Raw genomic sequence first — 27460 nt, 5'->3', positions numbered from 1 at the left:
GGGAGCAGGAGTGAGGAGAAGGGAGAGGTGCAACACTTTTAAATAACCACATTTCAGGAGAACTCACTACCAGGAGGACAGTACCAATGGGGATTGTGCTACACAATTCATGAGAAAATTCCCCATGATCCGATCAATCACTTCTCATCAAGCCCCACCTTCAACAATGGGGATTACAATTCTATATGAGATTTGGGTGGGGACACAGATCCAAATCATACCACATGATGTATTTTAAACCTGTAAAATGTGGATCCTAAATGTTAAAATAACAAATCTTTTACATATAAGATATTAGCAGTTAACATTTTATATGATATTCTTGAGACTATGTAAATATGTTGTAAATTAAAATACTGTTTCCTCAGTATTCATTGGAAATTGAGTCCCAGAACCCCCCTAACCGCACCATACCAAAATCTGTGGATGCTCAGGTGTCTTATGTAAAATAGCATAGTATTTACATATAACCTATGCACATCTCCTATATATTTTAAGTCATCTCTAGATTGCTTATAATGCCTAATAAAATGCCTACACATCACTTAATTCACATGTATTCAACGTAGTTCTCCACACAAGGAAAATTAATGTTTTGTTTTTCATGGAAATTTTTTACAAAAAGTTTTGATCTAGCATTGGTTGAAACCATAGATTTGAGATCAACAAATGAAGAGGGCTGACTGCTTGTTGAAGTTTCAATATTGGCATCAAACTTCATTTCTAACAAAATGAAACTGATGGTATAAAATAATTTAGACACTTTTATTTAAGAGTTCTTAGCAAATTTTATGAATAATGTATATCAAATTTTTATAAACAATAATAAAATGGTATGGCAATATTAATACAATTATACAATTTAAAAATGACTTTTAACATTTAAATTGCTATACTATGAAATGATAAGCACTGTATTTTGGAGTCTAACTAAAACTGTTTATAGGCCAGGAGTGGTGGCTCAGGACTGTAGTCCCAATACTTTGGGAGGCTGAGATAGGAGGATTGCTTGAGGCCAGGACTTCAAGACCAGTGTGGGCAACATAGTGAGATTCTTGTCTCTACAACAAAATAGAATAGAATAGAATAGAATAGAATAGAATAGAATAGAATAGAATAGAATAGAATAGAATAGAATAAAATAAATAAAGAGCCAGATGTGGTGGCACATGCGCATAATCCCAGCTATGTGGCAGGCTGAGTTGGGAGAATATCTTGAGCCTAGGAGTTCATGGCTGCAGTGAATTATGATCAGGCCACTGCACTCCAGCCTTGATGACAGAGAGAGCCTGTCTGTGGGGTAAAAAACAAAACAAAACAAAAGAAACAAACAATCATAAAATCTGTTTATAAAATTTTAAAAGAAGAAAATTATATAATGAATTACATTACCTTATCACTAGCTATATGTTCTTAACTATATTGTAAACCATATTGACATTTCCTAATGCCTGAATTTATTAAATAAATTATATATAATTGATCTTATCTTTTAAAAGACATTTTAGTTATGCTTAGTATATATCTTAAAAATTTGATGTTACCATGAATGTATTTTTAGCACAACTATATATGTATTTACTTAAAATTTATTAAAGATAATAAGCATATGTTATATAAGATGAAAATGTAACAAAATAATTTTTAAAAATAAATATAATTTTCACTTTAGGATATTTTTAATGTAAATCTTATCAGTAATTCTGTCTATTAATAAAAGTGTCCTGTTTATACATCATGTATTATAAACATGCATCAGCATTACAGGAAACCACTTGGTAGCGAAATGAGACTATTTTATTTGCATTTCATAGTAATTAAATTGAGATTCTAATGAAATTATACATTGCATTTTTAAGACAATACCTATAAAGATATTCCCAAGAAATCAATGACACATATTAAAATACCAACATCTTCAAAAATCATTTACAATTTAGAAAACATTAAATATACTCAAAATACAGTCATAAATAATATAGAGTTAAATACTTTTATTCATTCCTTAATTTATATCAACATTGACATTTGAATTTGAAAAATAAGTTATTAAGTATTAATCATATGGTTCAGAAACTACAACAAAGGATTAAATTATGGTTTAGGTAATGAGTTTATAATAAAGAAGCAGAGCATATTATAAAGCTATCTTGAGCTAAATTGAAATATTTAAGGTGAGTTGCTGGTATTCAAATGTCTATTTTTTTCTAACATTGGTCATAAAAGTAGCTTTAGAGCAATGTTTGTCCCATGTGCTTTCTAATATACATCAATACTGTATACATTTGAATTTTGTAATAATACTTGTCTCTCAACGTGACCAAAGCTCCTTAAAGGGTCACTTCTTCTGTTTCAGGCAGAAAAGCAAGGAATTTTCCACAATCTATGGAACCTCACTTAATAGACAACTTAGCCAATTAAAGGACTTCCAACAGCCAGTGTATACCAATTGAACATTTAAATATAATACATAATATATTTTGTTAAAATTAGTTAAGTAAAAGCCCTGAAAAATAGTAATGTATGAAAGAAAAGAAGTTGTCTTTTGGTAAGAACACAACATAACATTTAAACTCTTAAAAGTGTTACTTCTACAATATACTATTGTTAATTATAAGCACGATTTTGTGCAACAGACTTCTAGAACTTACTCATTTTGCCTAACTGTAACTTTATGCCACTTCAACAGCACCTCCTTATTTCTCCCTCTCTTAGGTCCCTGGCAAATACCATTCTGTTTTCTGATTCCATGAGTATGACCATTTTAGGTACTCTGTATTAGCATAATCACGTAGTATGTGTAGTTATGTGACTGGTTTATTTCACCTAACATACCTTGAAGGTTTATCCATATTGTCAAGTATGGCAAGATTCCTTCTTTTTAAAAGATAAATAATATTCCATTGTATTTATATCCCACATGTTGACTACGCACTCATCTGATGGTAGATGTTTAAGTTTTTTTCACATTGGTTATTATGATCATGCTGTGATGAATATGAGTACAAATGTATCACTGAGATTCTGATTTCAATTGTTTTGGATAAATATTCAGAAGTGATCCCACTTCTGAATGCTTATAGCAATAAAACCAAACAATATAAATGAAAAATGGGCAAAGGACTTGAATAGACATTTTTCCAAAGAAGACATACAAAGTACTTACAGGTATATAAAAAGAACCGATATCATTAATAATCAGAGAAATGAAAAGAAAATCATGATGAGATACTGCCTTATACTTGTTAGAATGGCTACTGTTAAGAACAAATAATGACAAATATTGATGAGGATGTGGAGAAATGGAAATGTTTGTACACTCTTATTGGGAAGGTACAATGGGGCAGCCATTAAGGAAACAATATGGCGGTTTCTCAAAAAATAAATGTAGAACTATATATTTTTTTAAAATTAATATCCCATGTTTTAAGATTTAAAAGTGAAAAGTTTATTATTATTTGGAATCTTGAGTATTTTGAAAATAAGACAGACTACTCATTTCACTTCAGCAAAAGTATAAATAGGTAGACTTTTATGTTTTAGTCACGCAAAATTGTGTGTCGTGAAGGAAGAGTACAAATGTTTTCCAGGTCAATTTATAAAACAGCCATCTTACCTAGTAGCTATTGCCAAATATTATACAAGAAAGTAAATCTCCAAATCTTAAATCTTTCCTTTTAACACACCCAATTGAGTTTTTACTACACTCAGTGCAATTCAGTAAAAAACACTTTTTTTTATTTATTACATAATTTAAAAATAATGGCTGTGCATGGTGGTTCACACCTGTAATCCCAGCACTTTGGGAGGGCAAGATGGGTGGTGGATCACTTGAGGTCAGGAGTTGAGACCAGCCTGGCCAACATGGTGAAGGCTTGTCTCTACTAAGAATACAAAAAAAAAAAAAAAAAACAAAGAAAGAAATTAGTGGTGTGTGGTGGCACATGCCTTTAATCCCAACTACTCGGGAGGCAGAATCAATTGAACTTGGGAGGCAGAAGTTGCAGTGAGCTTGAGATCGCACCACTGCACTCCAGCCGGGGTGGCAGAGCAAGACTCTGTCTCAAAAAATATATTGTCTAATATTAATAATGTGTGTGTTTTTCACTAAAAGGTTAGAACTTTGGCAAACAACTTTCTGTCACATAAAGGGTAGACTGCATCAAGTATTAACCAGAGACATCACACAAACAAGATGACAATACAAGGCTTTAAGGTTAGAAATCCCAGGTAATCCTCTAGATAAAAGTTTCAGTTTTCTGTTATGTGTACTTCTTGGAACTTCTCCAGCGATTCCCAAATTTCTGACTCCTGTCGTTTGTCTCATCTCATTGTGGCCAACTTGAAGCATTAGCCACTAGAAATAAACTCTGGGACTTCTATTTTCAAAAAAGGAAGACTACAGTAATTTCTTGTCTATTACTTAAAAGGCAATCAATTTTTCACTGGGTAGCTAAGAGTATTTTTAGAGACCTACCCAATTACAGCAGAGGAGATACTCTTAAAATGAGTGTCACTAAGGAACAGTATGCATAACAATGACCAATCTTCCCATTAGTTATTGCCAGCTCTTTCTAGGTGGTAAATAGTCACAGAGGGTCTGAACCAAGCTTGTCGAACCTTTGGCCCAGGAAAGTTTTGAATGTGGCCCAGCACAAATTCATAAACTTTCTTAAAACATTATGAGTTTTTTTGCAATGTTTTTAGCTTATCAGTTATTGTTAGTGTATTTCATGTGTGGCCCAAGACAATCCTTCTTCTTCCAGTGTGGCCACAGGAGTCAAAAGATTGGACACTTCTGGTTTAAATTAAGCTAAAAAAGATAATGCCAGCCAGGCATGGTGGCTCACACCTGTAATCCCAGCACTTTGGGAGGCTGAGGTAGAAGGATTGCTTGAGCTCAGGGGTTCAAGACCAGCCTGGGCAACATAGAGAGACTTGTTCTCTACTAAAAATCAGTAAAATTCACTGGGCGTGGTGGCACATAACTGTGGTTCTAGCTACTCAGGGAGGCTGAAGTGGAAGGTTCACTTGAGCTCAGGAGTTCGAGGCTGTAGAGAGCTATGATCATGCCACTCTACTCTAGCCTCAGTGACAGAGTAAGACTGTCTCAAATAAATACAAAAGATATGCTTCAACCAACTGAAATAAAAAAAGGCCTTTGCTAAAATAATATATTTTATTTAATAATTGCATTTCAATATTAACAAGTAAAAGGATTTTAAAAGCAAGTCCTTTCTTACACATTAAAGTTGAAAATTCTTTCAAGATTTTGAATAGATTTGTTCTCATATGCCCTATGCCATTAAGAGAAAAACATTCATAAGATCAGTATTTTCCAGTAATATAAGATAATGTATGTTATAATAACAGAGGCAATTTAACAGAACAAATTCCCTTAGAGTGAAGGTTGAGCTCTACAGTACTGACTTCATAATTCATTTGGGAATTTAAAATAAAATAATGTGCCATGTTTTAATATTGACAGTAAGAGGTTATATGTAGGTAGCTGTGTTATTGATAAAATGGTGCTTGTTATATTACTAGGAAAATAGAATTAAGTTCTCTATGGCAAAATATAAACTGAAAATATATGGCAAATCAATAGAAATAAAAGTAAATTCAATACATAAAACTTCTGCAGATGCAAGTTTAACAAGTTAGAATTTTGAAGAACCCAAAGAGGCAGTTATTGGCATCCCTTTTTTTTTTTTTTTTTTTGAGATGGAGTTTCACTCTTGTTGCCCAGGCTGGAGTGCAATGGCACGATCTCGGCTCACGGCAACCTCCACCTCCTGGGTTCAAGTGATTCTCCTGCCTCAGCTTCCCGAGTATCTGAGATTACAGGCATGCGCCACCACACCCGGCTAATTTTGTATTTTTAGTAGAGACAGGGTTTTTCCATGTTGGTCAGGCCAGTCTTGAACTCCCATCCTCAGGTTATCTGCCCGCCTCGGCTTCCCAAAGTGCTGGGATTACAGGTGTGAGCCACCATGCCCAGCCTGGCATGCTTTTTAATTCAATAAATAGATGAAATTAGAAATGAGAGTTTCTCCTGTGAGGATGATAATCTTCTCAGCAGTTTACATGCTTGTTAGAAATCATGAAGATCAGAAAAGGAAAACTTTGAAAATGCGTAAATTTTCTCACTTTTTTGCTACATGTTTCTCAATATGTTCTAAAAGATTTTTCATAAAAGACAATTTCTAATGTTAAATTATTTATTTTTTAATATTTTGTTTTCTCTCCATGGACATCAAAGAATCTTTGTATATTTCATTCACATTAGTTGAACATTTTTTCAGATACATAAATCATAAAACAATACAAAATTAATGTTTTAACATGTTACAAATTAGCATTCAATAATAAGCTCAAAAAGTTCCTTTATAATTGTTCTGTGAAATGAGTAATAGAAGGTTTATCTTTCAATTGAAACAGAAATGAAATGTCACTCTGTTTTGCCTAAATCATTAATGCAATGCAAAAATGTTTTTGCTTAATTAAAATTTGTCAGAGTAGACTAAGCAGTTTATCATTACTTTGGGAACAGATATATTTCTAATTGTATTGGTTTTAGTAAATTCCTGTTTTAAATATGGAAAATTACATAGTTTAAAGATAATTTCAAAATGTATTTGTTATCTATACTTTCCTTTTGTTAAATATATGTTTTGGGCATTAACTTATTTAATACCAACTTTTTGATGGATAAATGTATAAAATCCTAAAATTAAAGATATGCTTTCAACTTTATAAGTTATAGAAATATTTTACTTAGAATGTGGTTTTAATGTTTGATTCAAAAAATACATATAGCATTCACTAAGTTCTAGTACATAAAATAATCAGAATAAAATTTAAATTATTATATCATGCAGAAATACCTTATGTTTACACAAAAGAGAGCTCAATTTTATCTTGATATATATCACATATAATTTGTGAAGCTAATTAAATTGGTCCTTAGGAAACAATACAGAAGTTGAAGCTCAGGCCAGGCGCGGTGGCTCACGCTTGTAATCCTAGCACTTTCGGAGGCCAAGGCGGGCGGATCACGAGCTCAGGAGATCGAGACCACGGTGAAACCCCGTCTCTACTAAAAATACAAAAGATTAGCCGGGCGTGGTGGCGGGCGCCTGTAGTCCCAGCTACTCGGAGAGGCTGAGGCAGGAGAATGGCGTGAACCCGGGAGGCGGAGCTTGCAGTGAGCCGAGATTGCGCCACTGCACTCCAGCCTGGGCGACGGAGTGAGACTCCATATCAAAAAAAAAAAAAAAAAAAGAAGTTGAAGCTCTAATCTACTGGGGTACCTTCTCGTTTTGGTGTGTGTCATCTTAAGAGCAAGAGCAGAGTATAGCCTAAAGTCAAAAATTTAGTGTTATAAAAACTGGGGTATAAAACTAATTGAGTTTGTTTACTTAACTCTGTAAGAGAAATAAAATCAACAATTTGAGGTTGTATTAAATGAGATAACACAAGAAAAGAAGATAAAACCTAAAAATATAAATGTGGACTTTATCATTGCCATCACGTTTGAAATAAATTTCAATTTGAAGCCATCACTACAGCCCTAACGTAGAATGTTTGCCAGAGCAGTGCAAAATGCATAATATGATTTTTTGGTAGAGTTGTCTATTTTAAAATATACTTTGCAATCTTCAAGATTTGCAATCTTCAAGACACATGATAGTTTTTTTTGAAAAAAAAAAAATATTTATTGCTCCCAGCCCCAAATTTTCTTTCTTCCTATTTTTGGATGGGCCAAATTATTCCTGTTGGCTTTTTTCTTTTTTTTTTTAATCTGTTTGCTTTTATTTAATTAATGACAGAGGAAATTATATGTATTAACCATGTTCAACAAGATCTTTTGAAACATATGTACATTGTGAAATGACTAATTCTTCCTAATATAAGCATTACCTCATATAATTACAATTTTTGTGGTGAGAGCACTTCACATACATCCATTCTTTAATGATTTTTCAAGAATACAATATATTTTTAATTCTAGTCACCATGATTTTATCTTTTTGTTTCTTCCCCTGCTATAACCTCTCCCTGAAACGCTTCTTCAAATGTCTCCTGAAGATGCCACAGTTCCTTTTCTCTTACCAACTTCAGTGCAAGGTGACCTTTGCAGCCCCTTTGACTCTTAGACTGGAACAACTTACTGCACTAAGCTCATAAAACAATACATATACAACCTCTAAAAGCCCCTATTGTATTCTGTCACTGATATTGGATCGTATGTGTCTCTCCACTTTACTGATGGCTCCTCAGGGCAAGAGCTATTCTTGCTTATGTTTGAATGTAGGTATTAAGCCTGTAAACATGCTGAAAAATTGTATACAAGTATAATGCTTTATCACTCATATTCATAAGCATTTCTAGCAGTGACTGTGCCGGGCCTTGTTTTAGGTACTGAGGATGTAGTAATGCATAAAGACACTGCCTTCATGGAGATTTGCATTCTAACAATAGAAGTCAGATAATTAGCATGTAAGCACATTTAATAAAAACATTAGAATCACAGACGTTTTCCAATCATATAAAATGAAATAAGATATTCATACTCATTTAGACAAGTTGTTCAAGAAAAGTCTTTCTGCAGACGTGATATTTAAGCTGAACTCTGAAAAGGGTGTATTTGGCAATGAGAACAAGTCAATCATTTGAAAAATTTGGGGAAACGGTGTGAGGTAGAAACAACAGCCAATATAGGAGCTCTGAAGTTAAAATTTTATACTTCTTAGGCTTGAAAGAATTTGGAGACCTATGAAAGTTATCTTTTATTCAAATTCACTTGGGTTAATCACTCCCTTAAAGGAAGTCTTTATAATTACACTTCTGTAATAGAGGAGTTCAATGACCAAGTGAAGTCTTCCTGAGGATACCTTACACATCCATTGTCACTCTAAAAAGCTAAATAATAAAGTGAGAAACAGTAAATAGAAAGTTAAATATAATATAAAAAATTGGTGTCCGTAATCTAAACTATAGTTCTAAGAACAGTAATAACAAGCAGTAATAGTACATTTTGAGCAGTTGTTCATTTAAAAATTGGAAACAAGTGTTAAGAGATCCTCAATTTACTATAATTTACCCAAAGTGACACAACAAGCTGTGAAGAAGATAATGAAGAAAAGGGCACTGTTGTGAATTAATCAGAGATATGCTGTACAAATTAGGTAAAAATTGTAGAGTAAGATACAGAATTAAAAGTCTCATGTCCTGGCCTCAGTAGTGACATACAGGTTCTGAATGTCACCATATTTGAATTTGAAAGATGGATGGTAGCGCACATGTTAGAAATCTGCTTCTATTACAGAAGTTATTTGCCTAGATGTCTTTCAGTTATCAGTTTAGGTCTCTGCGTGTATATAAAGTTTTATCTTACTCTTTTAAGGTCATGAAATAATTATTATGACTTTCACCACTCTTCATTTTCCTTGTAAGTCCAGGGAATACAAAATTATGAACATTTGAAGTTTTCCAAAATGTATCAAGGTGAGGATAAAGATCTAATATCTAGAGGGCTCTTATAGTGAATAAACAGTAAGGTATTTTATTCAAACCAAATCATTTATCCTTGAAATATTTCACCGTAATTATTAATTATTACATTAAGTAAGCCTGGAGAGCCAAAGGTTTGGAGGAGGAAGAGCACCACTGTGTAACTTAGAATGATAAGATTCATGACCGATGATTAATTAATGAAAGCTTTTGATTCCTCAAATCACTCATAGTAGAAGAAGAAAACGATGCTGTAGAAAATCTCTCCTACCTATTTTGTTGTTTCTGTTTCTGGCATTAACTGTTCTGACTTAAGATATTTTAATTGGGTTACATGGTTTTGTTATACACACTATGATTACATTTTCTCTCTTTTTCTGAATCAGAAAATAAATTTAAATGTTAACTTGTTGCTTAAATTAAAACTTATTGAGTCGATAGATGAGTAGCAAATAAAATGAGGGCATTTTTGTCTCAGCCTCAAAAATTAAGTCTAAAACTCATCTTGTCTACCCTGACTCTAGTATTCTATAAATTAGTTCTCCAGAACAAGAGCTGTATGTAGTCATCCCAGTATTCTAGTATCTAAATAAGTTAGACTTTAGGTGTTGAAGCTATAATTAGTAAGAAAATGTTTATTTGAAAAAAAAGTTAAAATCATGGTATTGCTTATAGTTCTAAGAATCTGAAGTAGACAGATTTTAAAATATTAATAATAAAATGTTTTAAATTTAACCTTATTGAGTAATAATGGTCCTTTTTGTGATTTTTGTTTGTAATTTTACTGTAACAAAAAGCCTTTTTGAAACAAAATAGCTGAAATTAAAACACATTGCCTCTCTCTTATGTAGTAAATATGCTAGAAATTCTGTTGATGACCTCTTCCTCAGTCTACTCAGTGTTAAGACCAGTCCCAATTTTTCTTCCTCCTCAGTCTTATACCCTGAAAACTATTAGGTTGGGGCAAATATAACTGTGATTTTGCCACTACTTTTAATAGCAAAAGCCACAATGACTTTTGCACCAAACTAATACAAAACATAATTGAAATAATTTTTTAAAAATAAAAACAAAATCATCCCATTTTTATGACTTGAAAGGCTAAATATTTCAATGATGTCAATATTCCTCCAAATTGATCTGCAGATTCAATGCAATTCTTATTAAATGCCAGTTAATTCTTTTGTAAATATTAACAAGTTCATTCTGAAATTCTTATAGATTTGCAGAGGGCCCCAGATAGCCAAAACAATCTTGAAAAAGAAGAACGAGTAGGAAGATTCACATTCTTTGTTTTCAAAACATAGTACAAAGCAACAATAAGCAAGACAGTACTGCACTAGTATGTGGTTAGACATATAGATGAAAGACATTGAATTACAGTTCGGAATTAACTGTGTGTTTATGGCCAACTAACATTTGTCAAGGGTGCTAAAACCATTTGCAAAGCAAATAATACTGAGATAATGGGAGAGCCAGATTTCAATCCTTACCTCATACTATATACAAAAATTAACTCAAAGAGCAAAATTTAAAAACTGAAACTACCGTTGATCTTTGAATAGCATGGGTTTGAACTGCATGGGTTCACTTATATGTAGATTTTCTTCTGCCTCTGTCACTCCTGAGACAGTAAGACCAACCCCATTTTTTTCCTCCTCCTCAGTCTACTCAGTGTTAAGACCAGCCCCACTTTTTCCTCCTCCTCAGTCTATTCAATGTTAAGATGATAAGGATAAAGATCTATATGATAATCTACTTCCACTACATGGGTAGTAAAAATATTTTCTCTTCCTTATGTTTTTCTTAGTAACATTTTTCTCATCTTGCTTACTTCATTGTAAGAATACAGCATATAATACACGTAACATACAAAATTTGTGTTAATTGGCTACTTATGGGTTGCGCTTCCAGTTAAAAGTAAACTATTAGTAGTTAGGTTTTGGGGTAGTAAAAAATTATACCTAAATTTTCAACTACATCAGTGGTTGGTGACTCTAACCCTTGTATTGTTCAAGGTCAAATATATACAATTTTTAGATGGAAATATTAGATATACATGTTTGTGGCTTGGTGCGGTGGCTCACACCTGTAATCCCAGCACTTTGGGAGGTCAAGGTGAGTGGATCATGAGGTCAGGAGTTCGAGACCAGCTTGGCCAATATGGTGAAATCCTGTCTCTACTGAAAATACAAAAAATTTACCAGGGCATGGTGGCATGTGCCTGTAATCCCAGCTACTTGCAGCAGGACTCAGTATTGAAAAAAAAAAAAAGATATACATGTTTACAAACTTGGACTTCATATTGAATTCTTAGATATGACACCAAGAGCATGAACAACAATATAAAAACATATGATAAATTGGATTTCATCAAAATTAAAAACTTCTGTTTCAAATAACACTATAAAGAGAGTGAGAAGATGACTCACAGAATGCACAAAATCCTTTTTGAGTCATATCTGGTAATGAGCTAATATCATGCATATATAAAAATATTTACAATTCAACTATAAAAAGACAAATAAATAATCAAATTAAAATACATGAAGGAGTTGAATAGACATTTCTCCAAAGAAGACAGATGAATAGCTGGTAAGCACGTGAACAAGTGCTCAATATCATTTGTCATTAGGGAGCGATAAAACACTTTACACTCACTAGAATATCTATAATCAAAAAACAACAGTTGTTGATGAGAATGTCAACACGTGGAAATATTTATCATTTGGTGAAAATTTAAAATAGCTGAGCCACTTTGGAAAACAGTCTGGCAGTTCTTCAAATAAATAAACATTGTTACTAATGACCTTGCAATTCCACTATTCTCCAAAATATATGCTTAGGAGAAATAAAAACGTGTGTGTAAGTGCTTAAAACATTAACATTCATAATAGCCATGAGGTGAAAACCACTTAAATGTCCATCAACTAATGATATATGCAACATTTATAAATAGAATATTATCCTACCATAAAAACTAGTGAAATACTGACATATGCTATAACATCAATGACCATTGAGAATGTTACACTAAGAGAAAAGAGCCAGTAATAATACATATTAAATGTGTCTATTTGTATAAAATGTCCAGTATTGCCAAACTTATAGAGAAGAACATAATTGTTGCTAAGAGCTGGAGTGGTGAATAGGAGATAGGGTTTGATAGCTAAAGGGTACACAGCTACTTTTTGAGTAGATAAAAATGTTCTAAGATTTATTATGGTAAGAACTGCACATATCTGTTATCTGAAATGAAACACGGTAGTCTTTTACGAGGCTTTGTATTTCTGCGGTATCAGTTGTAACATCTATTCTTTCGATTATAATTTTATTAATTTCAATATTTTCATTTTCTTAGTCTAGCTAAAGTTTTAATAATATTGTTTATCTTTTGAAAAAAGACTCATTTTCATTGACCTTTCGTATTTTTTTGTACCAATTTTATTTGTTTCTTTTTTTTCCTTTAATATTGCTGACTTTGATCTTAGATTATTATCTTTCTAGTTATTTGAGGTGTAAAGTTAGGGGTTTTTTTGAGACTTTTTTTTCTTAATGTTGGGCTTAATTGCTATAAATTTTCCTCTTAAAATTACTTTTGATACATCTTAAAAGTTTTATATGTTGATTTCCATTTTAATTTGTCTCAACATATTTTTAAATTTTTGTTTTATTTATCTTTTAACTCATTGGCTGTCCAGGAATGTGTTATTTAATTTCCACATATTTGTTAATCATCTAAATTTCTTTATGTCATTGATTTCTAATTTTATACCATTGGTGTCAGAAGAGATACCTATTATTTGAATCTTCATTAATTTGTGAGGATTTGTTCAGTGACCTAATATATGATCTACCCTGTGGAATGTTTTTTGTGTGCTTGAAAAGGATATGTATCCTGCTGCTATTGGATGTGATGTTCTACGCATCTGCTAAGTCCATGTGGTTTATAATATTTTTCAATCCATTGGTCCTTTATTGATTTTTTTGTCTGGAGGAACTATTTAGTGTGGAATGTAGGGCACTGAAGTACCCTAATATTATGGTATTGCTCTCTATTTTTTCTTTTCGCTTATTTTAATCAATTGATATCATACACCAAAACAGAATGAAGAATCAAAAGCATATTATTTCAATAGATGTAGAAAGAGCACTTGACAAACTTTGACATCCTTTTGTTACAAGTAGTTAGAAAGGCATGAGCCTGGCAAGAGAGTTCTCTCCCCTCCCTACACCAAGAATGTCAAGTGAGGCAATTATCACATTGTCTCTCTAAAAATGATAATTTGGCAGCCTGCACCAGGGAAAAAAATTCTAATGGCTCATAGCCATTACCATTAAAGTGTCAATTGAATGCAGGTGCCAGAGAGCAAAAAGGGCTTCCACTGAAATATCAGGACAAGTGAGCCTGACATGCACATTAAAAGACAAGGTGGTGGAGTGTGACCTTCTGAGGGCACACCACAGGAAAAGGGCAGAAAGTCTCAAATGGGCACGCATACAACTTCCTAAACACACTGCACATGCTCACTTCCCAAAGGTAAGGAGGGCACTGTGCATGCAGGAAGCCCCACCTTTCCAAAGGGAAGAATCATAAAAAAGAGGTGCAAAATGCCTGGATGCAAGCTAGCCTATAAAATCATAGGATCCATATGAACTTTAAAGTAGTTTTTTCCAATTCTGTGAAGAAATTCATTGGTAGCTTGATGGGGATGGCATTGAATCTGTAAATTACCTTGGGCAGTATGGCCATTTTCACGATATTGATTCTTCCAACCCATGAGCATGGGATGTTCTTCCATTTGTTTGTAGCCTCTTTTATTTCTTTGAGCAGTGGTTTGTAGTTCTCCTTGAAGAGGTCCTTCACATCCCTTGTAAGTTGGATTCCTAGGTATTTTATTCTCTTTGAAGCAATTCTGAATGGGAGTTCATTCATGATTTGGCTCTCTGTTTGTCTGTTATTGGTGTATAAGAATGCTTGTGATTTTTGTACATTGATTTTGTATCCTGAGACTTTGCTGAAGTTGCTAATCAGCTTAAGGAGATTTTGGGCTGAGACGATGGGGTTTTCTAGATATACAATCATGTCATCTGCAAACAGGGACAATTTGACTTCCTCTTTTCCTAATTGAATACCCTTTATTTCCTTCTCCTGCCTGATTGCCCTGGCCAGAACTTCCAGCACTATGTTGAATAGGAGTGGTGAGAGAAGGCATCCCTGTCTTGTGCCAGTTTTCAAAGGGAATGCTTCCAGTTTTTGCCCATTCAGTATGATATTGGCTGTGGGTTTGTCATAGATAGCTCTTATGATTTTGAGATACGTCCCATCAATACCTAATTTATTGAGAGTTTTTAGCGTGAAGGGTTGTTGAATTTTGTCAAAGGCCTTTTCTGCATCTATTGCATAGGCGTGGGCAAGGACTTCATGTCTAAAACACCAAAAGCAATGGCAACAAAAGCCAGAATTGACAAATGGGATCTAATTAAACTAAAGAGCTTCTGCACAGCAAAAGAAACTACCATCAGAGTGAACAGGCAACCTACAGAATGGGAGAAAATTTTTGCAACCTACTCATCTGACAAAGGGCTAATATCCAGAATCTACAATGAACTCAAACAAATTTACAAGAAAAAAACAAACAACCCCATCAAAAAGTGGGCAAAGAACATGAACAGGCACTTCTCAAAAGAAGACATTTATGCAGCCAAAAAACAATGAAAAAATGCTCATCATCACTGGCCATCAGAGAAATGCAAATCAAAACCACAATGAGATGCCATCTCACACCAGTTACAATGGCCATCATTAAAAAGTCAGGAAACAACAGGTGCTGGAGAGGATGTGGAGAAATAGGAACACTTTTACACTGTTGGTGGGACTGTAAACTAGTTCAACCATTGTGGAAGTCAGTGTGGCAATTCCTCAGGGATCTAGAACTAGAAATACCATTTGACCCAGCCATCCCATTACTGGATATATACCCAAAGGACTATAAATCATGCTGCTATAAAGACACATGGATTCTTATGTTTATTGTGGCACTATTCACAATAGCAAAGATTTGGAACCAACCCAAATGTCCCACAATGATAGACTGGATTAAGAAAATGTGGCACATATACACCATGGAATACTATGCAGCCATAAAAAATGATGAGTTCATGTCCTTTGTAGGAACATGGATGAAACTGGAAACCATCATTCTCAGTAAACTATCTCAAGGACAAAAAACCAAACACTGCATGTTCTCACTCATAGGTGGGAATTGAACAATGAGAACTCATGGACACAGGAAGGGGAACATCACACTCCGGGGACTGTTGTGGGGTGGGGGGAGGGGGAAGGGACAGCATTAGGAGATACACCTAATACTAAATGGTTATAAATGTACAAAAATAGTAGTACACAGGTCAGTAGGGGAGAACTGGAAACATATGATTATAAGATATATATAATAAATTGGTATACTATTACTAGAAATTAGACTAAAAATTTAAAGATATATAAATATACTGTAAAATAACAACTAAAATAATAAAACTGGTCATAGCAGAAAAGCCAAAAGTAACTTAAAATTGACAAATACAAAATAAATTAACTCAAGGCAGAAAAAACACAAAAAAAATAAACAGAAAACGAATAGTATATTTATAAACTAACAATATCATTAATCAAAAGGAAAGTAGATAACCCTTTTTGGATGCCTTGACAGATTGCTCATGGCATGTAACTTGATTACAGCTAATCACTTGTTTCTGTCCAGAATGTTTAATCTTGAAGAAGTCACAGATACATGTTTAGGATCAGTTAGAGATTAAAAGTGACAGATGAATCTAGCATCTAGTTATGTAGACAAATTCTCACTGAATTTGTCTCTAGGTAGTGAAAAAAGTGTTGACTTCAAATTGTATCAGATATAGTAGTCCTATCCAAATAGTTTCAATGTGTCTTACATCTTCCTTTCCCACTAGAACATGGTTACTTAGTTTTTTAGATCTATTCATTTGATTTTGTGAGCTACTTAATACTCTTCTCACAACAGTGACATATTCATTGGTGAGATCGATAATGGTAACTTAAAATCAGGTGACACACAACTTCGAGTGCCTACATAAACCAGGTCATTGGTTTTCTTAGTTGCAAAGAGCAGAAACAAATTCTAATTAAGCAGTAAAATTTGATAGAAGAATTTGCCTTCTGGTAGTAGAAACAAATAACATGAACAAAAGCAAACTAATGACTAAATTAATAATAAATAATGTAATTATTTAAGTTAGTAATAACCATGAAGAAACGCAGGAGTAAAGGAAAAGAAAATGACAGGGACTGTTTCAGATGATAACTTATTTAGCTTGGGTGGTCAAGGATATAAGTGCTAAATGTTAAATTTAGGATGTAATTATTGAACAGAACTTTGAAGAAATAAAAGATACAGACATTTCCTCTTGGCTAGAGAATGATGTGTCAAAGACTTTATATATTTAAAAAGTGATGGATATATGGTTGTAAGAAAGCATTTCCCTGAATATAAAATGAAGTCACATTTTCATTTGTTTCTGTGTCTAAGTTTATAAAATAAATATTCTTAGTTCCAAATTGTGTACTAGATCAGTTGTAGTATTATGCCAGGCGTGTAGGAAAATGTCGACACCCCTCTAGCCACTCCAGGATTAGAAATTAACATTTTGTTGTTATTTTAATTTTTGTCATTTTCATGAGTGAAAATTTTTATTTTCACACATTTAAAGCTATTCGTGTTTTTCATTGTAGAATCTTCTTTTTCTTTCCTGACCCAGTGCCCTTTTAAAGGTAAATTTTATTTTACTGATGAGTTTGTTTTATATGTACACATTAAAACTTACTGCTGTTTAAATTCCCCTCATATACCGCAGTATATTTCAGTGTTGCGCCAGGGAGGCCTTCCCAGTGGTCTGAGGTTTGGGTCTGCGTTAACACAACCCTAATTCTATTTTAAGTTAGCCTGTGTTGCTTCTTGCTTTCCCGCCTGATTCCAAATTCTAACTCCAGGGTTACCTCCTATGATTCTATTCCAGGAGATTCCTGTATTTTGGAGACATTAATCAAGTTAGCTATGGCCACTGGATAGACTCAGGTGATGCTCTGTGTGAGGAGTAGCCTGTTTAGAGCCCCTTTCTGCTGGTTGCAGCATTGCCCTAGCATTAAACTATGGAGATTTACTCAATATTGTATCATCACATTTACTTTTCAACATACACTTAGAGATTAGCTATATTTATTACATTGCTAAGTTTATATATAAACTCTTCTTTGAGTCCCAGTCATAAAGTTCAATTTATAGAAAACATTCTTGGGACTAGAAGTCTAAATTTGAGCCTGCATGGTTTCCTCTGAGTATGGTTAGTCACATTGTTTTTCAATATTTATTCCTTATTTATCCTATAAACAGAATTATTTTCTTTACTGGGCTATCATTCAGTAGGATTCAGTGACATATCTGATGTATTGTTAGCCCACGTGCTTGTGAAATAGTGTAGTACAGTATCTGATAATTGATATATTTTATAAAGCCAAAGCTGCCATACAAAAATAATCTAACATTATTTACATCTATTGTGTTATATTTTAGTTTCAAAGTCTATTGAGCTTAATTTTAAGAGGACCTTGTCATGATTGATAAAAAATATTCTTAGAAAATTGTACTTATTAATTCTTGCACATACTTTTTTACAAAAAGAAATTATAGCATTAAGAAAAAGTAAGCCATAATCTGGCAATATTTTAGTACCTATCTTTTAAATGTTTAACATAAAAAATATTGCTGTTGAAATCAACACATGTTCAGCTTTTCAAGAAAGATATGAATAATCACAAAATTATTGATTGACATATTTTTCTTCTTCATATGTTTTTCTTCTTCGTCTATTGTTTCCAAAGCACGATGAGACAAAAGGTAATAGTATTCAGTGTAGACAAACAGTTTGTATATGGTTCAATTTTTCTCCCGGTATATCTTTCTCAGATCTTAGCTTTTCTGTCTTCATAAGTGTTTTTCCTCAGCATCTATTTTTTTCTTGTATAGGTGCCTTTATATACTTTGGTTCAAGTAAAATCACTACAAATCTCTATTATTTCTTATCACATTATCAAATTAATTTAGTTCTTAGCACTCTGTTTATGCTGTCATTTTTATTTACTTGCCCATTTATTTTTATCCATATTAGAAATAGCTCAGTAAAATCACAAAACAGGACACTTATATTTACAGTAATATATAGTAACTCAGGATATACCAAAGTTTTTTCTCAAATATATGTATTACAAGCATTTTCTGTCACCCTGTGACCTGTTATTTTACTCTGACAATGGTGTGTTTAATGAATATAAATTCTTAGTTTTGATGGAGTCCAGTTAATATTTTCCTTTATAGCTAGAGGTTTTTTTGATACCCTTTTAATACATTGTCCTTACCTCAAATTATGATAACATCATTTTATATTTTCCTCTAGAAAATTAATAGCCTTATAGTGTATGTTCAAGTCTATAATCCATCTGAGATTAAGTTCTGTTTATGGTATGTCATAGAGGCCAAATTTCATATTCATTATCTGTTTTCATAAAAATTCTGGCTAATAAGGCATCTTAAAATTTAGTGCTTAAAACCATTTAGCATTTATTTAGTTCATGAACCTAGGGGTCAAATGGATAGTCTATCTGGTTTTTGTTGATCTCATTCACGTATGTGTAGTTGGCTGGATATCTGTTTATCTAAGAGAGCTGCTTTCTGGGGCAACTGAAATGATCCAGATCTACTTACTGCGTTTTCCTTTTGTTAGCATATAGCCTAAGAATAATTTCATGACAATATCTCAAATCCAAGAGTGGTTGCTGGCCTACACACACATGTAATTTTTACGGCAACTTGCATCACTTTTGCTTACTTACTATTGGACAAATAAAGACATATAGGTAATTCAGAGTCAGAGTAGGAAAGCACTATAAAGTTACATGTAAAAGTTATAAATAGCAAAAGGAAGATACAGTAATTACCAATTTGTATATGTACCTTATAAGTTGGCTTCAAAATATGTATTTAATGTAATAAAAAAATCTAAAAACTGAGAAAATAACAAATTCATAGTAGTATTTAGAGATCTTAACATTTCTCATTAATTGATAGATGACACAGACAAAAATAACAGTGAGTTTACAGAAGATTTAAATAAAACCAAAAATATCACCTCTCAAATATCTGTAGTAATGATTGTTTTAAAAATATTCTATATATTGAGACTAATTTTTATGAGATAAAAGGTAGATCTGAAAAATATTATTAAATGTTTTTAAGTATTTTTTTGCACATCACTTTTTCAATATTTAAATATTTTATATGACAAATGATAGTTTCTTGCTTAGTTAATATGTTCCATTTCAGAATATTATTTTTATGTGTTAATACGGAATCTCATTAAACACATTTTCATTTCATGCTAAAGTATAATGATTTTCAAAGGGAACATTCTGTTGAAAAACATTTAAACTATGTTTTAGCAAGCTAAGAATCTAGTTTGGTTCCATTATTTTTAGATTATGTTTACCAATTTTTATTTTAAATAATTTCAATACACCAACTCCTGGAAGGAGTACATCAGTCTTTTCAGCGGTAGAGAAAATTAAAAGGCAAAATTAGAATCTTGGAACAACAGTTTTTACATATTATTGTATGATATTTCATAACTGAATTACAATTATCATTAAAATAGATAACTGCACCTGGAGGAAAGCCATCATTATTTCCACAAACTTTCAGATTTAATATCATATTTTCAATTTTGATTTCTCTTAAAAGAATTTACACAATGGAAAATTTGTGGATCTGGAATCAATTTATTTCATCAAAACATAATTTAAATAAAATAATTTTACGGTATTATTAGAACTATTGATGAAAGATTGAAAACAGATTTTCAAAATAATCACTTCCTTTATTTTGAATAAAAGTTTAAAATGAATATTTTGCTTTAGCTGAAATTGCTAAAAATCTCGTCATTTTTCATCCAGCAATTAACTCACTGAGACTTGTTTCTCTGTTACCAATGTATTTAAAAAACGAAAAACAAAACAAAACAAAAAACAGAATGCCTTAGATATGGCCAGGAGTAGTGACTCACGACTCTAATCCCAGCACTTTGGGAGGCCAAGGAGGACAGATCTCTTGAGGTAAGGAGTTACAGAACAGCCTAGCCAACATGGTGAAACCCCGTCTCTACTAAAATTAAAAAAATTAGCTGGGTGTGGTGGCACATGCCTGCAATTCAAGCTACTCAGGAGGCTGAGGCACAAGAGTCCCTCGAACCTGGGATGCCAAGGTTGCAGTGAGCCGAATTTGGCCTGTGCACTCCAGCCTGGGTGACAGATTGAGATTTTGTCTCAAAACAACAACAACAACAACAACAACAACAAACTTTAGATAAAATTATAATTTAAGTAGACGGTTTAAGCAAGAAGCAATCATTTGACATTTAAAATATGTAAATATAAAATAAGTGGTGTACGGCCGGGCGTGGTGGCTCACGCCTGTAATCCCAGCACTTTGGGAGGCCAAGTCGGGCGGATCACGAGGTCAGGAGATACAGGCCATCCTGGCTAACACGGTGAAACCCCGACTCTACTAAAAATACACAAAACTTAGCCGGGTGTGGTGGTGGGCACCTGTAGTCCCAGCTACTTGGGAGGCTGAGGCAGGAGAATGGCGTGAACCCAGGAGGCGGAGCTTGCAGTGAACCAAGATCACGCCACTGCACTCCAGCCTGGGCTACATAGCGAGACTCTGTCTCAAAAAAAAAAAAAAAAAAAAAAGATAATAATAATAAAATAAAATAAAATAAGTGGTGTACATAAAAAATAAAAGCATTTAATAACATTTTTCAAATCTATATTTTATTTTATAAAAAAATTAATCTTTACATATAGGTAATTTAAAAACAATAGTTATTTGAGGTGATATTTTTAGTTTTGTTTATATCTTTTGTAAACTCAGTTATTTTTGTCTGTGTCATTTATCAGTTACTTAAAGAAAAATGTTAGAATCTCTGAATACTATGAATTTATTTTCTCAATTTTTAGATTTTTCATTATACATATTTTGAAACCAACTTATAAGGTACATATACAAATTTGTAATTACTGTATCTTCCTTTTGCTATGACTCTTTAATCTTTACAGATTTTCTCCTTTAATCCCTAGTAATACTTATTGGGTACTAGTTTACTTTGACCAACATATTATAGCAAACCAGTTTTATGCAGTTAGTGTTTGCCTAGTATGTAAATTTTTCAAAAATTTTTAAATCTTTTTGAGTTTTTATTTTAAATAATGTTTTTTATATACAAGATTTAGTTAGATTTTTAAATAAGTTCTGACAGCTTTTTTATTGTAGCTTTTGTATTTATATTTATTGATATATATAGTTCACTTTTTTATTTGCTCTTTGTTTTATACATGTACCATCTATACTGTGCCTTTTGTTCTCTACTACTGCTATACAAATAGCCAAAAAACATAAGGAAGAATGCTGAACATCACTAATTGTCAAGGAAATGCAAATCAAAACCAGAATGTGATACCACAATACTTAGCAAGAATGGCCATAATCAAAAAATCAGAAAAAAATAAAAAGGTTTTGGCATGGATGTAGTGAACAGGGAACACTTTTACACTGTTGGTGGGAATGCTAACTAGGACAACCACTATGGAAACAGTGTGGAGATTCATTAAAGTTCTAAAAGTAGATGTACCATTTGATCCAGCAGTCTCACTCCTTGGTATCTACCCAGAGGGGAAAAAAAGGCATTATACGAACAAGACAGTTGCACACACGTTTATAGCAGCACAATTTGCAATTGCAAAAATATAGAACCAGCCCAAATGCCCATGAATCAATGAGTGGATAAAGAAAATGCGACACACACACACATATATACACACACACGTTATATATATGCACATACATACATACATACATACATTCACATATATATATACACACAAAAACACTCACCATCAAATACTACTAAGCCATGAAAAGGAATTAAATAATGGTATTTGCAGCAAGCTGAATGGAATTGGAGACCATTATTCTAAGTGAAGTAACCCAGGAATGGAAAACAAAAGATTGAGATTGTGAGATTGTTTTAGGTATTGACTTCTCTAATCAAATTAAATCTAGTAAGAGTGAAGCTAGATTTTGGCTTATGAGTAGGTTTAGGCGGGGGGCTGTGTGGTGGATAGTATTGGGGTAGAATCCTAGTATATTGGAGAAATAGAATATATGTAGTGGGGTTTTTACTTTGAGTTTATTGGTTAAATGACTAAGGTCTAGGGCTCTGAAGCTTCAAAGGCATAAGAATTATACAATTGGCTTTCGGGACCTGAGAGAAAGGGTGGGATGGGGGTGAGGGATAAAAGGCTATACATTGAGTACAGTGTACACTGTCTGGGTGATGGGTGCACCAAAATCTCAGAAATCATCACCAAAGAACTTATTCATATAACCAAATACCACCTGTTCCCCCAAAACCTATTGAAATTTTAAAAAGTCTCCATTTCACCGATATTGTTTACAATTTTATACATAATCACACTCCCCTCAGTAAATGACTCCAGGAATTTTTATAATCCCTTAAATCACTTTATAATTTGTGTAAAATAATTTTGATGAAAATACCATTTAAATGATGTTACTGCCTGTGACCTTTAATAATTCAAACTAAAACTCTTTCAGTTTTAATAAAATTTTAAAAACATATTTATATTTTATGATATCTGGTAAAAAAAAATACAAACCATTTTTTTCCAAGTGATATAGTTGGCTTCATTGATCTTAAATTCTGTTCATTGATCTTAAACTGAAGTATACAGGACACTGTTAAAATGCTACAGCTTGCAATTTGATTTCATAAAAAATGCTTTCAACACATTTTTTTCTCATAAATCAAAAACTATGCTCTGAGGCACATTTATAACTTTGGATCAGCCCGTACAGCTGAGCAAACATTTTATCTAATGAATTTAATTAAGAGTTCAAATCTGCATTAGAGATGAACTAAATGGAAAATGTGACCCTTAAAAAATAGGATTAGAGGACTCCTTTTTTTTCTGCATATCTTCTTCGTAAAGCTTTCTCCACAGAGTTTCCTGGGCAAAATACCTTCTGGCTTATGGGTCAATCCAAATGTACCCTATGCTTATCCTTCAGTTGAAACTCTTAGTACAATCAGAGGTTCTTTAAAAAGAATACTAATTCAGAATTCAGAAAGCTATACAGGTGTCTTATTTATGGGACAAATGGGAGGTAGAAGGTCTAAAATTTAACCTCCTTTGACTACAATTCATACCTTCAAATATTTGATTGGAGTACAACCTGCCAATCACACTGCATTTATTCATCTAGTAAATAAAGACACAAATTTAGAAGTATTTTTCTTTTGCTTTATTGTTGTTTTATTGTTATATGTAGGTTTTTAAATAAATGTGTTGTTTTAGAATTTCAAATATAGCACAAAATTATTGCAAATATAATACGGAATTTCTATATACCCCTCCACACAATGTCCTTTATTATTGATTCATTGAGAATAGAGTCTCCCTCTGTTGCCCAGGCTGGAGTGCAGTGGCATCTTGGCTCTTTGCAACCTATGCCTCCCAAGTTCAAGCGATTCTCCTGCCTCAGCCTCTTGAGCAGCTGAGACTGCAGGTACATGCCACCATGCCTGGCTAATTTTTCATATTTTTAGTAGAGGCAGAGTTTCACTATGTTAGCCAGGATGTCTTTGATCTTCTGACCTCCTAATCCAACAGCCTTGGCCTCCCAAAGTGCTGGGATTACAGATGTGAACCACCACACCCAGCAATTATTAACACTGTACATTAGTACTTGTTACAATTAATGGACCCATGTTAGTATGTCATCATTAGCTAAAGTCCATGCTTTATCAGAATTCCTAAGGATTTTTATAATTTTTGTTTTGGTTCTAGAATCCCATCCAGGTTATATATTGCATTTAGTGGTCGTGTTTCCCTGAGTTCCTCATAGATGTGACAGTTTGTCAGACTATCCTTTTTTTGATGACCTTGACAGGTTTTTTGGTGGTATGGCAGGTATTTTTTTAGACAAAACACTCTCTTAATATTTGTTTGATATTTTTCTTATGATACAATTGAGCTAATACATTTTTGGAAATAGACCACAGAAGTAAATAGATATTCTAGTCACATCATATCAAGGGTGATTATTAGTATGATTTATCACTTATAATGTGATCATCTAACCTGAGCTTACATTTTTCAGGTTTCTCTACCATAAAGTTACTCTTTCTTGTTCTCCCTTTCTTTTCATCTTTAGTGTTACAGATACTACTCATTTCCATAATTTATGGCCAGCACCTTATTCCCCTACTCTCTCCAGGGAGGTTCTTTCATATAAATGTAATAAACCAATTATTTTGCCACATTTTGCATTCCATTTTAGGACCATAAACGGCCTAAATATTTTTAAAAATTGTTTTATATTACATTTTGATATCTGTACTGAACATGCTATGCATTTTGACAAATGCTTAATGTTTTCTATTCATTATTCCAGTACAAAATAGCTTTACTGCTCTGAAAAATCTCCTGTGCTTTAAATGTTCAAACTTTCTACAGACCTCTGAACTCTTTACTTATCTTTTTACTGTCTCCATAGTTTTGCCTTTTCCAGAATGTCACATAATTGGCATCATGGAGAGAGAGATTTTTCAGACTGGCTTCTTTCACTTTGCAATATGTGTTGCGATTCTTTCATGCCTTTTTATAGCTTGATAACTCGTTTCTTTTTATCACTGAGTAACAGTCCATGGATATATACTATAGTTTGTGTGCTTTCACCTATTGAAAGACGTTGTGCTTGTTTCCAGTTTTTGACTTTATGAATAAAACTCCTATAAATATTTATGTCCAGGATTTGGTGTATACATAAGTTTTGAAACAACTTAGAAGTGTAATTGGTGAATGGCAGATTAAGACTATATTATTTGTATAAGATTAAGAAACTGGCAAGCTGTCTTACAAAACATCTGTAACATTTTGCATTTCCATCATTAATAAATGAGAGCTCCTTTTTCCCACACCCTGGCCAGCAGTTGACATTGTCCTTTCAACATTTATGTAGTGGTAGGTAATTTCTGTTGTAATTCTAAACTTTCTAATGACAAGTGAGGTAGCACATTTCTCCCTATGCTTATCTGCCATCAATATAATGTCTTTTTTGAGATGCCTATTCAAACTTTTTAAGTTTTAAGGGTTCACTGAATATTTTGGATATAAGTCCTTTTCCAGACATATGATTTGAAAATATTTTCTGCCTCTCTGTCTCTGTGGTTTGCTGTTTCATTCTCCTGAGTATCTTTCACAGAGCAGAAATCTTTTATTTTAGTATAGTCCAGTTTATCTCTTTTCTCATGGATTGTGCTATTCTTATACTTAATGTCATCAGTAAATCCAAGGTCATATAATTTTTACTGTATGTTTTCTTTAAGACCTTTTATTTGAATTTAACATTTATGTATATAAACCATTCATAGTTAATTATGTGTATGGTTTAAAGTCTGCCTCTGTGTTCTTTTTTGGTATTGTTTTGTTTTGTGTTTTTGTATATGGACATCCAAATAATCTAGCACCATTTGTTAGAAATAAAACACTTCACGTGTCTAATCTTTTACCCATATCACACTGCCTTGATAAACGTAGGTTTGTAGTAAGGGTAGTTTTTTCAAAAGGTAGTTTGTGTCTTCCAAATTTTTTTTCTTCAGTATTGCATTGGATATTCTTGGTCTTTTCCTTTCCATTAACATTTTAGAGTCAGTTTCTTAATTCATAAAAAATAATTTCTGGGATTTTTATTGAAATGTCACTAAATCTGTATATCAAAACTGATATATTAAAATATTTCGTTTTCTAATCCATGAACATGGACTATTTCTTCATTTATTTGGATATTATTTGATATTACTATCATTTTCTATTTGTTTTCACATTCCCACATAGAGATCATGTACAATATTTTAAAAATATTTATATCTAAGTATGTATTAGGAGAGGTACTATTATAAATGCTGTTATCTGAAATTTCAAATTTTTTTCACACATTGCTATTAAATAGGAAAGCAATGGACTTGAATTTAACTTTATATCATGTGACTCTGCTACATCCATTTATTAGTTCCAGGAGATTATTATTATTATTACTTCTAAATTTTGGGGAATTTTTAATGTAGATAATCATCTCATATATGGTTTTAAAAACCATATATGATCATCTCAATAGATGCATAAAAAGCATTTGATAAAATTCAACATCTCATGATAAAAAAACCCTCACCAAACTAGGCATTAAAGAAATATTCCTGAAAATAGTAAGAGACATCTATGAAAAACCCGTAGTCAATGTCATACTGAATGGAGAAAAGTTGACAGAATTCTTCCTAAGAAGTAGAACTAGACAAATATGCCCACATTCAATATTCCTGTTCAACATAGTACTGGAAGTCCTAGCTAGAGCAATCAGACAAGAGAAAGAAATAAAAGCCACCCAAATTGGAAAAGAGGGAGTCAAATTATGACATAATCTTATTCCTGGAAAAACCTAGACTCCTCCAAAAGATTCCAAGACTTGATAAATAATTTCAGTAAAGTTTTAGGATGCAAACTCAACAACAAAAATTAGTAGGATATCTATACACCAATAATGTTCAAGCTGAGAAGCAAATTGAGAACTCAAAGCCATTTACAATAGTTATAAAAGTACCCAGGAATATATTTCACCAAGGAGGTGAAATATCTTTACAAGAAGAACTATAGAACACCGATGAAGGAAGTTGTAGACGACACAAACAAATCGGAAAACATCTCATGCTCATGGATTTG

The sequence above is a fragment of the Hylobates moloch genome, unplaced genomic scaffold, assembly GCF_009828535.3.
Source record: "Hylobates moloch isolate HMO894 unplaced genomic scaffold, HMol_V3 SCAFFOLD_10, whole genome shotgun sequence".
Classification (NCBI taxonomy): domain Eukaryota; kingdom Metazoa; phylum Chordata; class Mammalia; order Primates; family Hylobatidae; genus Hylobates; species Hylobates moloch.
The sequence above is the reverse complement of the archived record's forward strand: the minus strand, read 5'-3'. Positions refer to the sequence as shown.